Consider the following 12,874-nt stretch of genomic DNA (forward strand, 5'->3'; position numbering starts at 1 on the left):
TTGCACATATGTCCTTAAGAAATCACATACTGAAAAGTGTTTCAGACTGAGTTGCTCTGTTGATACTCCTGCAGGCATGGCTTATTTTAGACTCTATGGGGGTTAGGCAAACTGTTATGTAATGTTATGTAACTATCCTTAAACAGAAGCAGTAACCTCTCTCTGGTCAGAGCTGGCAATAGCATTCATCAGTCTTAGTCTGCCAGCTAATTGGTTGTATGTGTAAGAGCTTTAAGTGTACCAGAAGCACGGCACAGAGCAAGCTGATTGTTTAATCTACAGACTCTTTATTTCTGGTAAGTGGCCCAAGGGCATTTTTAAATTGAAAAGGAGAAAAAGAAAGAGATGTATCCTGTGCAAGTTTTCACCCCCCGTTTAAACTCATCTCTCCTGTTGTTTCTTTTGTTTGTTTGTTTGTTTTCTCTCTAGCTCTTGGTTCAACCATATTTTTGTATTATTTCTCAAGCAGGAGAGCACACACTACACCCACTCATCCCAGGCACGAGAAGAAACAGCTGACAACGAGATGCAGCGTGTCCTTGAACACCACCCAAATGCTTTCATAGTGCTCTCACGTTTGTGTATTATGCACTCCTAGAAATAATAACACAAATTAATGTAAAGTGTTTCTCATAAACACTGTTAAAGACCTGAACAATTTGGGTCTTTATAAATATTGCCTTCAAAGCTATTGGGCTACAAGGTGTAACAATTCTCTCATGTCGTTTTTGATTAAGTCAAACCTTCCTAAAGTGGACCAGAAGTGTGATGCTTCAGTGCCTTACATTAATATTGAAAATATACTCTGATCTCTTAATGGAATCTTACCAGACAACAAAAATCAATACTCATTACACCGATTGGGGCTAACGTTATCATTCACAATAATTAACAGGGTGGCCATGAAAATTCTGAGACTGAAAATGAATAAATAAAGCATCCATTCTCCATCTATTTGACAATCACAATTCCGTCTTTATAATATGTATTTGCTGTATAAAGAATGATCATATTGTTATTTTAACCTACGAGAGGAGAAAGCCTATCAATCCACTGATCTTTACCTTTTGGAAGAAAAATAAGCTGTGTAATGATTCTATATGTAAATTGGACCATCACGTTATTATCAATTTGAAGTGCACAACCGGTCGAACTGCACCCTTTGGTATACACACATGGATGTGAGGGGTAATTATCATTTGCGGCACTGCCGGTAAGAGACAGTGATTAATTATGTTAAAATGATTCTGGCTAACTTGGCATCTGGTACGAAAAGCTCAGCACGAGCCAGTAACAATACGTCCCATGTTATGCAATTAGTTTGGGGGCACTGGTGTCTTTTTGATTAATGGAAAGGTTCCCCATCTCATCCCCAGCAACTGTGCTGGTTTTGGGCCAAATGAATACAAACCTCTTTTCCAGTGTCTCAGAGACACAGGAGAGGGAGGGTTTGGGGATGTTGCTCCTCAGAGGAAAGAAAAGAAGTTTGAAAAAAGGAGCAAATGGCCAGACAAAGGTTTTATTCAGGAGACAGATCTTGGGGTTTGAAGGCTTGGTTGTGGATGTCCTATTGTTTTTCCTATAAAGGCATACGATGGCGTAACAATGACCCTGTTCCTTGATCATATGCAACTATTCATAAGACATATTAACATTTTATTCAGCTGTTTGGCATGCTAATGTTAACCCTTATGCCTGGCTTCTGGTACAGAACGTCATTAAACTTTGTATGTCCTTGTCTGTGATCTTATCTTAAATCGAGGCATACACAAAATGAGTTTCTTATCTTTGATTTTGTAAACTATAAAGATATTAAATACATCAGCCTATAAAAGACACTTTCATTCTAGGGGCAAATCAAAAGCGTAAATAACTCTACCGTAACTGTGGGGTTTTCTTCTATGGTAACCAGTATACTGAGCCGTTGAACATGGTAAATAGTGCTACAGAAGCATGGAATTGACTCTAATAAACTAGAAACTATATATCTTGAACAGATGTATTTTGCATGAAATTCTATAGTGCAAGCTAATAAACTAGTAATTACACAGGTATAATCATGAAATTGTTGTGGTTTTTATATGGAATTTTCATATAAAACAAAATACTTTACCTATAAACATTATATATATATATATATATATATATATATATATAGTATTAGCTTTTAACTGACTTTGGTCTTGAACCAACCACCACTTACGATACTTGATAGTGACTTTATGTAACAAAGCCCAAAATCCAAACCATACCAGAGGTTCTGACTTTTTTTTTTATGATCGGCAACAGCAGAAAAAGGGATTAGACTGATTAATTTAGTCAGTTTCTTCAACTTTAAATGTATACTTAATTATTTTACAATGACAATGAAATGTATGCTTGCAGTTTCTATGAAAATGTCACGCAAAGTGAGCACTGGACATATTTAACAGAGGTAATTAAACCTGTGGGACCACCAACAGCTTTTGCAGTTTCTCTGTTCCAACTCATTGCAATATAAATTGGCTTCTAATTGTCAGTAGAGCATGGTGTGAAACACAGCTGAGGTTGTTGTGGATAGAATCTGCACTCTGAGGATTGTTTGCGAGCTTTAAAAACAGAAAAAACTGTAACTGATTTAAATGCAGATTGTATGGATGCAGTCTAAATCCAAAATCTTAATTTAAATGCAGCGAGAATTTTTTGTTTATGGCACAACCATTCTTGACAAAAACATTTATTTCAAATATTCATTCAGTGCTTTTTTGAAGATCAGAAACAGATAGGGCTACATATTTGAGCTTCACATCTAACATGTAAGGAGGTTAGCAGAGATTTGAAAACATGTCCATTATCACCTTCAGAATTTCCTAGCTTTCAATGAATCCATCAGCCAGCATTTGCACGTAAATGCAATGTATGTACAGTACATCAAATAAGGTGCTGCCAGAGTATTTTAAGACGGCTGACAAAACCTTTAGTTCTGGCATTGCAAACTGCAGTATATCAGGCTAAGAGTGACAAGATATGTGTACTAAAGCACTGGTATCCATGGAGACCTTAGTCAACTTTTGTGCCTGCAAATGCAAGTGTAGAGTCACAGAGTTTATGAAAGGCTAGAAACTTCAATTTAATATTCATTGTAGATTATATATGGTCATTTTGGGACAATTTATTAATGTGTGCGTGTCATTATATATTTGTAAGACGTTAATTAGCATCAATAGCAGATGTACACGTGTGGACGTTTGGACGTATGCCACTAAGATAGGCCACACTTCTATTTGAATACAAATGGTGTAAATGGAGCAAAACTGGTAGAAGGTTAGCCCTTCTGCCTTTTAAGCCTGCGTCATGAAGGTTGATTTGTGAAGTGTAGGTCACTGGATTTGTTGTTCAGTCCAGACTATGAATAATAAAATTGAGCAGCTGGGCAGTCTCACCTTCTAGTCCAGACATGAATATTTATTATTAGATACACAGCTTCAGCTCCGGCCTTTTCTGATTTCTCCACGTAGCCCATTGTTTCTTGAAAGTATCCATGGCAACTAGGGTGGCAGAAGGCAGAGGCCTTGACAGCCACACTTCCAAGACAGACTGTAAGTGAGACTGAAATTAAAACAGCTTCTAAAGAAAGTGTTAAAGACCATCAGATACTGTCTGCCCAGTTGTACTTCTCAACGCAGGTTCAAACGGTGAGCATTAGCATCACAAAACCAGAAAGGAAAATGAGTGCAGGCAGGATTCGATTTTTACCCTTTACAAAATAATTACTTAAACCACATTGTTTCATCTATGGATATAAAAGTAAACATATATAAAATAAATATGTACAAACATGAAACGCAAAGCAATATAGAGAGACATAACTGGTTTTATTTTAATTATGCACAATACAATTTTAATTTATATTTTATATAAAATTATTATATAAAAATAATCAGTCTACCAAACTGAATTTATATATATATATATATTCACAGTCTTTGTTGGAAAAAGTATTTCAACCTCTAGGATAATCTATCCAGGGAGTAATTTGGGTCAGATGTTCCTCAATGAGATGACAATCATGTGTGAGTTTGAGGGCCCCTTCCCTATAAAACAAACACTTCATGACACAGGTGTGTGAAGTGGATCAAAAGAGATTTTGGAGGACCTCAGAAAAAGAGTTGTTGGTGCCCATGAGGCCCTTTGCTAAAGACTTTGGCTGCATCATTCCACAGTCAGGCAAATGGACGAAATTCAACACCTTTGTTAACCTTCCTAAAAGTGGTCGTCCATCTAAAATCACAAGAGTATGGCATACAATACTCCAGGAGGTCATAAAGAACCCCAGGGTAAAGGCTAAAGATCTGTAGACATCTCTTACATTGGCTAATATCAGTGTTCATGAGTCCACCATAAGGAAATCACTGAACAAGAGTGGTGTGCATGGGAGGTACCAAGGAGGAAACCACTGCTCTTCAGAAAGAACATTGCCACCCATATCAAGTGTGCCAAAGACCACCTGGTTGATCTAGATGGCTACTGGAAGAAATAACTGTGGACAGATGATATTAAAGTGGAACATTTCAGGATCAAAGAGAAACGTTCCGTTTGGTGAAAACAAAACGCTCCATTCCAACAAAAGAACCTCATCCCAACCATGAAGCATGGTGGTGGCAGTATCATAGTTTGGGGCGGCTTTGTGGGCTCAGGACCTGGACGGCTTGCAATCATTGAACGATGAAGACTGGATTGTACCAGCAAACTCTACAGGAGAATCAGAGGGTGTCCACCCGTGAGTTGTAGCTTAAAGGAGTGTGGGTCTTGCAGCATGACAACGATCCTTAACACTCAAGTAAACCTGCAACTGAATGGCTGTAGCAGGAGAAATTTGGGGGTTTGGAATGGCGGAGTTAAAGTCCTGACCTTCATCCGACTGAAATGTTGTAGCATGATGCGAAGCGAGCAGTTCATGCAAGACAGCCCAAACATATGAATGACTTGAAGCAGTTCTGTAAAGAGGAATGGGCCAAAATACCTCCAAACCGACTGAGCAAGGTCTACAGGAAATGTTTGGTTGAAGTCATTGCTGATAAAGGAGGTGCCACCAGTTACTAAATCTAAACGTTCAAATACTTTGTCCAACAAAGATAGATGGATCGATGTGTTCAATAAAGACATGAAAAAGTATGATGTTTTGTGTATATTTATTTAATCAGATTGTTTTTATCTATTATTAGGACCTAAATGAAGATCAGATCACATTTTAGGTTGCATTAATGCAGGAATACAGATAATTCTAAAGGGTTCACACCACTGTATATATATTTATTTCAGCCAGCATTTATGTCTTTTGTATCCCTTAACTAAAAGTGTTCACTTTATGTGGAGCATACAAATATTTAGTTAGCTGATTTGTGTGCCAGGTCTTTATATTGAAACAATGCTTTATGGCCGAACAATTTAAGCAGAGGCCATCAAAAACTGTATGGCTGTTTTTTTTTAATCTACCTTGACATAGCTGAATTGCATTAAAAACATCAGGTCTTTTAAGTTAGCTAGCAAATAAAGAAAACAATATGGAAATGCAAGCTGTACATTTTCCAATGATTATGCAGTGGTTGGAAGTAGACATTTGTACACATTAAATTCACATTATATATATATATATATATATATATATATATATATATATATATATATATATATATATATATATATATATATATATATATTCAAGCATATGCTGCTGCTATTTAGATAAAAGCAGTAAAGAGATGGTCACAGAAAAAAAAAACAATGAAAGGGATATAGGTAACCAAGGTAACAGACGAGGAGGCTGGTACTAGAGTCATCTGCATGAAAATACTTGAATGCTAGAAAACCAAGCTGAGTACCCAGAAATACTATTACATAACTGTTGTTGAGAGGAAGAAAGGGTGTATATATCTCTATTATTTACAAACAAAATGTATGCTGTTTTAAAGGAAAAGAAAGATAAATAGCAGACATAAAAACTCTTAACACTCTTAACATGTTAAGAGTCCAAATTCCGAACTGTGTTTGTGTCAAAGCCTCTCCAACACAACATAGTATTGATACAATCAATGTTACAAAATACAGTACTTTGACACAATCACCGCCTTTACACGGCCTCTAATGTTTGCCAGATCAAGACTCGACCCTAGACTAAAAAAATAAAAATTAAGAACTAAACAATTAAAAATAGACTGTGATTTCTTACATTTATTTGAAATGATAGATTTTTCAACTGTGGCAGTTTTCAAGTTTGGGTGGCATCATTGACAGTGATCAATCCAGAGCAAGTCGTAATTCATAGTGTCTTCGGTTATTGTAACCCTGCGTGTGAACAGTGTGGGTGCCGTGAATGGGAAGAGCTGATCACGGGGACAAAGAGATATATAGGGGTGCCCCGATTACCATGAGGGAGAGAAAGTTTAAAGGGAGAGCGTTCCTTAAAAGCATTAACCCTGATTCACCTCTCTCATTATTTGTTGTGTTAGTAACCAGTGAATCCAGCTAGCTAGCGTAAATGCTCTACAATATAACCCAACTTCTTATAATATAAAAGTTTTGGCTCTGAAATGATTGCTGATAGCATTATATAAGCATTGTAGGTATTTGGTTTTCCATATTCTCAAACTTACCCATTTTGTTTGCCCTTTAATCTGTTCCACTGAAACAATTCCACGTGAAGATAACAGTGAATGTCTTAGAATTGCCAGATTTGTTTAAATGATAGACTTCTCTCTTTTTTTAAACAAACTATCAGCGAAAATTAGTATTCATCTAAATACCTGGGACAGCAAACCCAACTATACACTGTTATTGAAAAGAAATGGAGCAGAAAGCAAGTAAGTAAGAAGATAGTCCCAGTGGCTTTATGTTGATATTAGTAACCTTCCCCATATCACTACGACAAGCTCCTTGTGTGGAACGCATGTGTCTGCTAGTGACGTCTTTGTCTCAGCAGAGCACCAAAGTCTCTGAAGTGAATGTGTTTGTCAATTACATTTACCCTAAGACTGCTTAAGAAGTGAAACCATTACAGGGCATTTCCTATGGAAAAATAAACAAAAAAAAAAGAAAACCAGAAGTGAACAAACAATAATGACTTGCTTATTGTACATTGGGTGTTGGAGTTAAGATCCATATATATGTTTGTGTGATTTAAGTGCTCCCTTATAAATAAATAAAATGACATTCATAGAATTGGGTCATGTGGAAGAAAATACTGGATTGCTCCGTACAAGCAAATATTTTCAAAGATATGTAGATAGGTAGGTATGTAGATACTATAGATAGATACGATTATCAAAAAATAATAAAAGTGAGATTTTACCATGAAGGCCACAGAAGTAATAAAACTAAAACCAGTAGAGGGTTTAAAATGTGCTCCCGCCATGCATGGCTTAATTTATACTTTATTCTAGATGAATGCTGCGCTAGTCAGCCAAAAAATGTAAATGAGGCAATAAAACCAGCTTAATACATCATTTTTATTTCTACGTTGATTGAAATAACTGTCATATTCAATTATCTTTTTTTTTATTCGAGGAATGAGTGTATTCCTCAGACAAAATGCCAAAAAACATTAGCTGGCACACAAGACTCACAGCTAAATTATGTGCTCCTGTCCGGCGAGGTGTACAGCAATCCCCACCCATGCCCTTGGAAAAATACATTAAACCTCATGAATATCGCACCCGCACTATATATTTCCTAGAAACTTGTGTCATCCCATATTTCCTTTACATATTGAACGTCACGTGTCAGAATGCTCTGGGCATTGCTGCTGGATAACCCGGATTCTGACCGATTGTGATGGATTGAACTTATATTGTGATGGATAACATAAATGTAACTGATTTTCCATTCAAGTACTTTTTCTAATGCTTTCCCACAGCAGTCAGACTGGTAAAGCCTTCATGGGTAAACAACTTGTTTTGACTCAATGCCCTCAGGAAAGAGGCACCTGTTGGGATTGTGTAGCTGAAGCACAGGGGCATAGCAAACAAATGTGCTTAACTTCATGACCCAATGAGCATTATGTAATGAATCAGTAATTATTATTATTATTATGTCATTTAGAAGACTTGTATGGTCTTACAATGCTAGCATACAATGTTCTGGATATACAGTGAGGGAAAAAAGTATTTGATCCCCTGCTGATTTTGTACGTTTGCCCACTGACAAAGAAATGATCAGTCTATAATTTTAATGGTAGGTGTATTTTAACAGTGAGAGACAGAATAACAACAAAAAAATCCAGAAAAACGCATTTCAAAAAAGTTATAAATTGATTTGCATGTTAATGAGGGAAATAAGTATTTGATCCCCTATCAATCAACAAGATTTCTGGCTCCCAGGTGTCTTTTATACAGGTAATGAGCTGAGATTAGGAGCACTCTCTTAAAGGGAGTGCTGCTAATCTCAGCTCGTTACCTGTATAAAAGACACCTGTCCACAGAAGCAATCAATCAATCAGATTCCAAACTCTCCACCATGGCCAAGACCAAAGAGCTGTCCAAGGATGTCAGGGACAAGATTGTAGACCTACACAAGGCTGGAATGGGCTACAAGACCATCGCCAAGCAGCTTGGTGAGAAGGTGACAACAGTTGGTGCGATTATTCGCAAATGGAAGAAACACAAAATAACTGTCAGTCTCCCTCAGTCGGGGGCTCCATGCAAGATCTCACCTCATGGAGTTTCAATGATCATGAGAACGGTGAGGAATCAGCCCAGAACTACACGGGAGGATCTTGTTAATGATCTCAAGGCAGCTGGGACCATAGTCACCAAGAAAACAATTGGTAACACACTACGCCGTGAAGGACTGAAATCCTGCAGCGCCCGCAAGGTCCCCCTGCTCAAGAAAGCACATGTACAGGCCCGTCTGAAGTTTGCCAATGAACATCTGAATGATTCAGAGGAGAACTGGGTGAAAGTGTTGTGGTCAGATGAGACCAAAATCGAGCTCTTTGGCATCAATTCAACTCGCCATGTTTGGAGGAGAAGGAATGACTCCAAGAACACCATCCCCACCGTCAAACATGGAGGTGGAAACATTATGCTTTGGGGGTGTTTTTCTGCTAAGGGGACAGGACAACTGCACCGCATCAAAGGGACGATGGACGGGGCCATGTACCGTCAAATCTTGGGTGAGAACCTCCTTCCCTCAGCCAGGGCATTGAAAATGGGTTGTGGATGGGTATTCCATCATGACAATGACCCAAAACACACAGCCAAGGCAACAAAGGAGTGGCTCAAGAAGAAGCACATTAAGGTCCTGGAGTGGCCTAGCCAGTCTCCAGACCTTAATCCCATAGAAAATCTGTGGAGGGAGCTGAAGGTTCGAGTTGCCAAACGTCAGCCTCGAAACCTTAATGACTTGGAGAGGATCTGCAAAGAGGAGTGGGACAAAATCCCTCCTGAGATGTGTGCAAACCTGGTGGCCAACTACAAGAAATGTCTGACCTCTGTGATTGCCAACAAGGGTTTTGCCACCAAGTACTAAGTCGAAGGGGTCAAATACTTATTTCCCTCATTAACATGCAAATCAATTTATAACTTTTTTGAAATGCGTTTTTCTGGATTTTTTTGTTGTTATTCTGTCTCTCACTGTTAAAATACACCTACCATTAAAATTATAGACTAATCATTTCTTTGTCAGTGGGCAAACGTACAAAATCAGCAGGGGATCAAATACTTGTTTCCCTCACTGTAGTTGCGCTAATAAATTGATCAGCAATCCTGAGGCCCAGGAGGTGGCTTTTCTGGGACTTCTTTCAGAGTCCCTTTTCAATTACAAAACTGCCCTCTGTATAGGGGAGTGTCTGAGACAGTCAGAAGTCCCTTATGGGAACATCTGGGCAGAAGTATCAGTTCATTTCTAGATCATCAGCTGCTAATGTTCAGCAGCCTCACAATGTACCCCTCAGATTCACAGCACCAACACTCTGCCATGGTCTTGTGTCTCCAGAGAGATACTCTAACAAGCACAGACAGCCTAGACTTAACTGAACCTGGGAAAAAGCATAGCAGTTCACTTCCTGCACCTGTATTGATATCATCAGTCGTGGTCTGTATGATTAATATTTTGCACATGGTACCATAACTCCTTCTTATTGTAGATTATTTTAATATGTTTAATTTGTGTATGGTCTCGGTTTAAAGTCTTCCTTAGTTGTGGCAGCACTGTATTTAATATAGAATATTTAGCTATTGCTTGCCTTTCTCTCAGACATTTAATAATTTAAGATCACCTTGGTTTGCTGTTTCTTGTGCTACACGTCTCAGGCAAGGTGGAGACATAAATACATGTCACATTGTGAGCACACGATTTCAAATAAACATGATATTGCCTCAGAGAAATACATGTGATACACAGTTCAAATAACCTCAACCTGGAATATTTGTTTCTAAAAGTAATTTCATGTATTACTGATTAAGTATTCACCATGCACTGCATTAATTAACATAATCTGGTAGTTTACTTGAAAATAAAAGTCGTGGCATCTGAACATTACCAAGTGCTTCCTTGGTAATTACCCCAAAGTCCATCAGCTAGTTGTGAAATACATCTGTGCTTCAATGAAATTAGGTAGATTTGTGTGCCGTTACAATATTTCTTGGGAGTTGGTTATGAATTACGGAGTAAATAATCAGGAAGCAGGGTGAATTGATCAAAAATGTCAAAGGCCGGGGGAATATATATATTTTTTAAATATTTGGTTATCATTTATTAAAAAAGAAAATCTGTGTTTTGTCCTGCCATCTCTAAATGAGACATTGTTACCCTTATACCCTTTGAGGATCTTAATAAGACTTTATAATTATGAGTATGTATTTGGCCTACAGTACACCAGTAGCGCTTAATTCTGTTTACAAACAACAACAACAAAATCATGAATAAATACTTCAATACACTGGAAGAGGATGCATGTATAGGGGGGCTGGCCATCTGTGCTAAGTGTTGATAATGTTGCTGTGGCCTCAGCCGACCCCGAGTTGGTGGCAAAGGCTTAAATTCACTGGAGCACTCTGTCCAAGAGAATATATTTTTTATGTGCAAAAAAAGAAAATATTCAACAGGGAAATAAATCAGGAGTAAAGAAGCTGACAAATTGTCTGTTTGTTTAAGCCTAAGTCACATTTCACAACAAACATGGGAGAAAATAAAATACTGGTTGACACACCTAGTTTAGTTTTTAATACATGGTACCTCTGTTTAAATAGAATAATACCCCTACTATTCCTAGCATTATGGGGAACAAAACATGTTAAAAGTTTGTCACAAATGCTGATAAAGTAATACATAAATTCTAGAAGCATATGCTGATTAACCTTTAATGAATTAGTTCATGCATCATTGTTTTCCACACCTCATTAACTGAAGTCAGTGCACCCGGTTTTAATTTTTAAGAACTGCACAAATACACTTTCTCCAGATCCCTAGGAACCACAACACAATGTGTGTTCATGTGTTTTACTTCCCTGGATTCACACACTACAGCAATTTAAAAGACACTGTATTCCTTGATCAAGATAAAAATCTCTAGGGAACATTTCTTGTAATGCTGCTCACACATAGAATTCTTCATTTTAATCTTGCAGACATTGCAGCATATGTTCTTTATTTCTACAGTCTTTAAGATTTGACTAATGTTTCTCATTTCTTTGTAACATCCTGGTTTTATTGGACAAAGCTTTTCTGGCTTTCTAAAGTACAGCAAACTACTGCATTACAGTTTACTGCATAACATCTTCACAAACACTAAACTGTACAGATTTCTTCCCCCCTCAACCAGCAGATTGAATACATCATTTCTTTGGGGATCATGGTTTACATATCCAACCAAAGAAAACAGATTTGTATTTCTGCTTTTTGGGTCTTCCACAACTAAACAACTTGCATGACAAGCAATAATGCCTTTGGCAAATTGTTTCTCGTTATGACATTGCACTTTGAACAACATTTTCAAAATTACATTTTTAGATCTTCCTTTCGTTAGCAATCAGGAAGTGCCGTTTGTATTGGAGTTGATATTTGTATCCTTATATGCTATTATACCCTGCGGTGAAGGCACATTTCTGAAAAATATAATTCAAAAGGATAATTTCATGGCTTGCGTTATGTTCCTTACATCAGACAATAAATGAGTTTCCTCTGAATTTTATTTAAAATGTATTTGTACTCCTATAATAAAGCATGCAGAGAACTACACTGTATGTTAGACTATATACTCCACAGCTCTATGTACAGGCCTAATAGAAAACGGTTTTACTTGGTTATTGAATCAATGTAACTATCAATACCACCATTCTGAATAGACACTGCAGTTACTCTCTTTTTGTTAAGATATCATTAAATAAATTGATCCTGCTTTGGCCATCAGTAATTTACCACATTCTGTTTTTTGTATCATTTTTCATCATATATGGTCTCCTTATTTGTGAAATAAAAGTGTTCTTAATTCAATATGCTACAGTCTCTTAAGAGGAAAAATAAGAGAATAGTCTGTTTTTCCACCACAAGCTCATTATCTCTAGAGATGATAACCTAGCCAGATAAGAAGGCAATTTCCTCTCATAATCTCTATACAGATTCTCCAAGGTCAGCAGACAGTCGAGACTCACGTATTCACCACATTCACAGAGGTGCACCTTTTCTCCAGCCTGCTATATCGTACAAAGGCGTTGTTATTGGACAGTGGGACATTCTCTCTATATTCATCAATGCTAGCCACCGAGTCAGGGTTCATAAGTTGACCAGAAAGCTCAGGGGCAAAGGAAGACAGAAGCCACAATGCCAGAATACAGGTAATGGATAAATAACTTTCATTATTTCAAGTTGTTCACATAGCTTGCCTGTGCAATATAACAGT

General features: G+C 37.4%; 1 protein-coding gene across 1 annotated transcript in view; it reads right to left on the reverse strand.

Moving 5' to 3' along the window:
• med10 (mediator complex subunit 10) overlaps positions 1–12,874 on the reverse strand; it is a 73,872-nt gene that overhangs the window by 57,731 nt on the left and 3,267 nt on the right. The gene's annotated exons all lie outside the window — the stretch shown is intronic.

The sequence above is a fragment of the Amia ocellicauda genome, chromosome 18, assembly GCF_036373705.1.
Source record: "Amia ocellicauda isolate fAmiCal2 chromosome 18, fAmiCal2.hap1, whole genome shotgun sequence".
Taxonomy (NCBI): domain Eukaryota; kingdom Metazoa; phylum Chordata; class Actinopteri; order Amiiformes; family Amiidae; genus Amia; species Amia ocellicauda.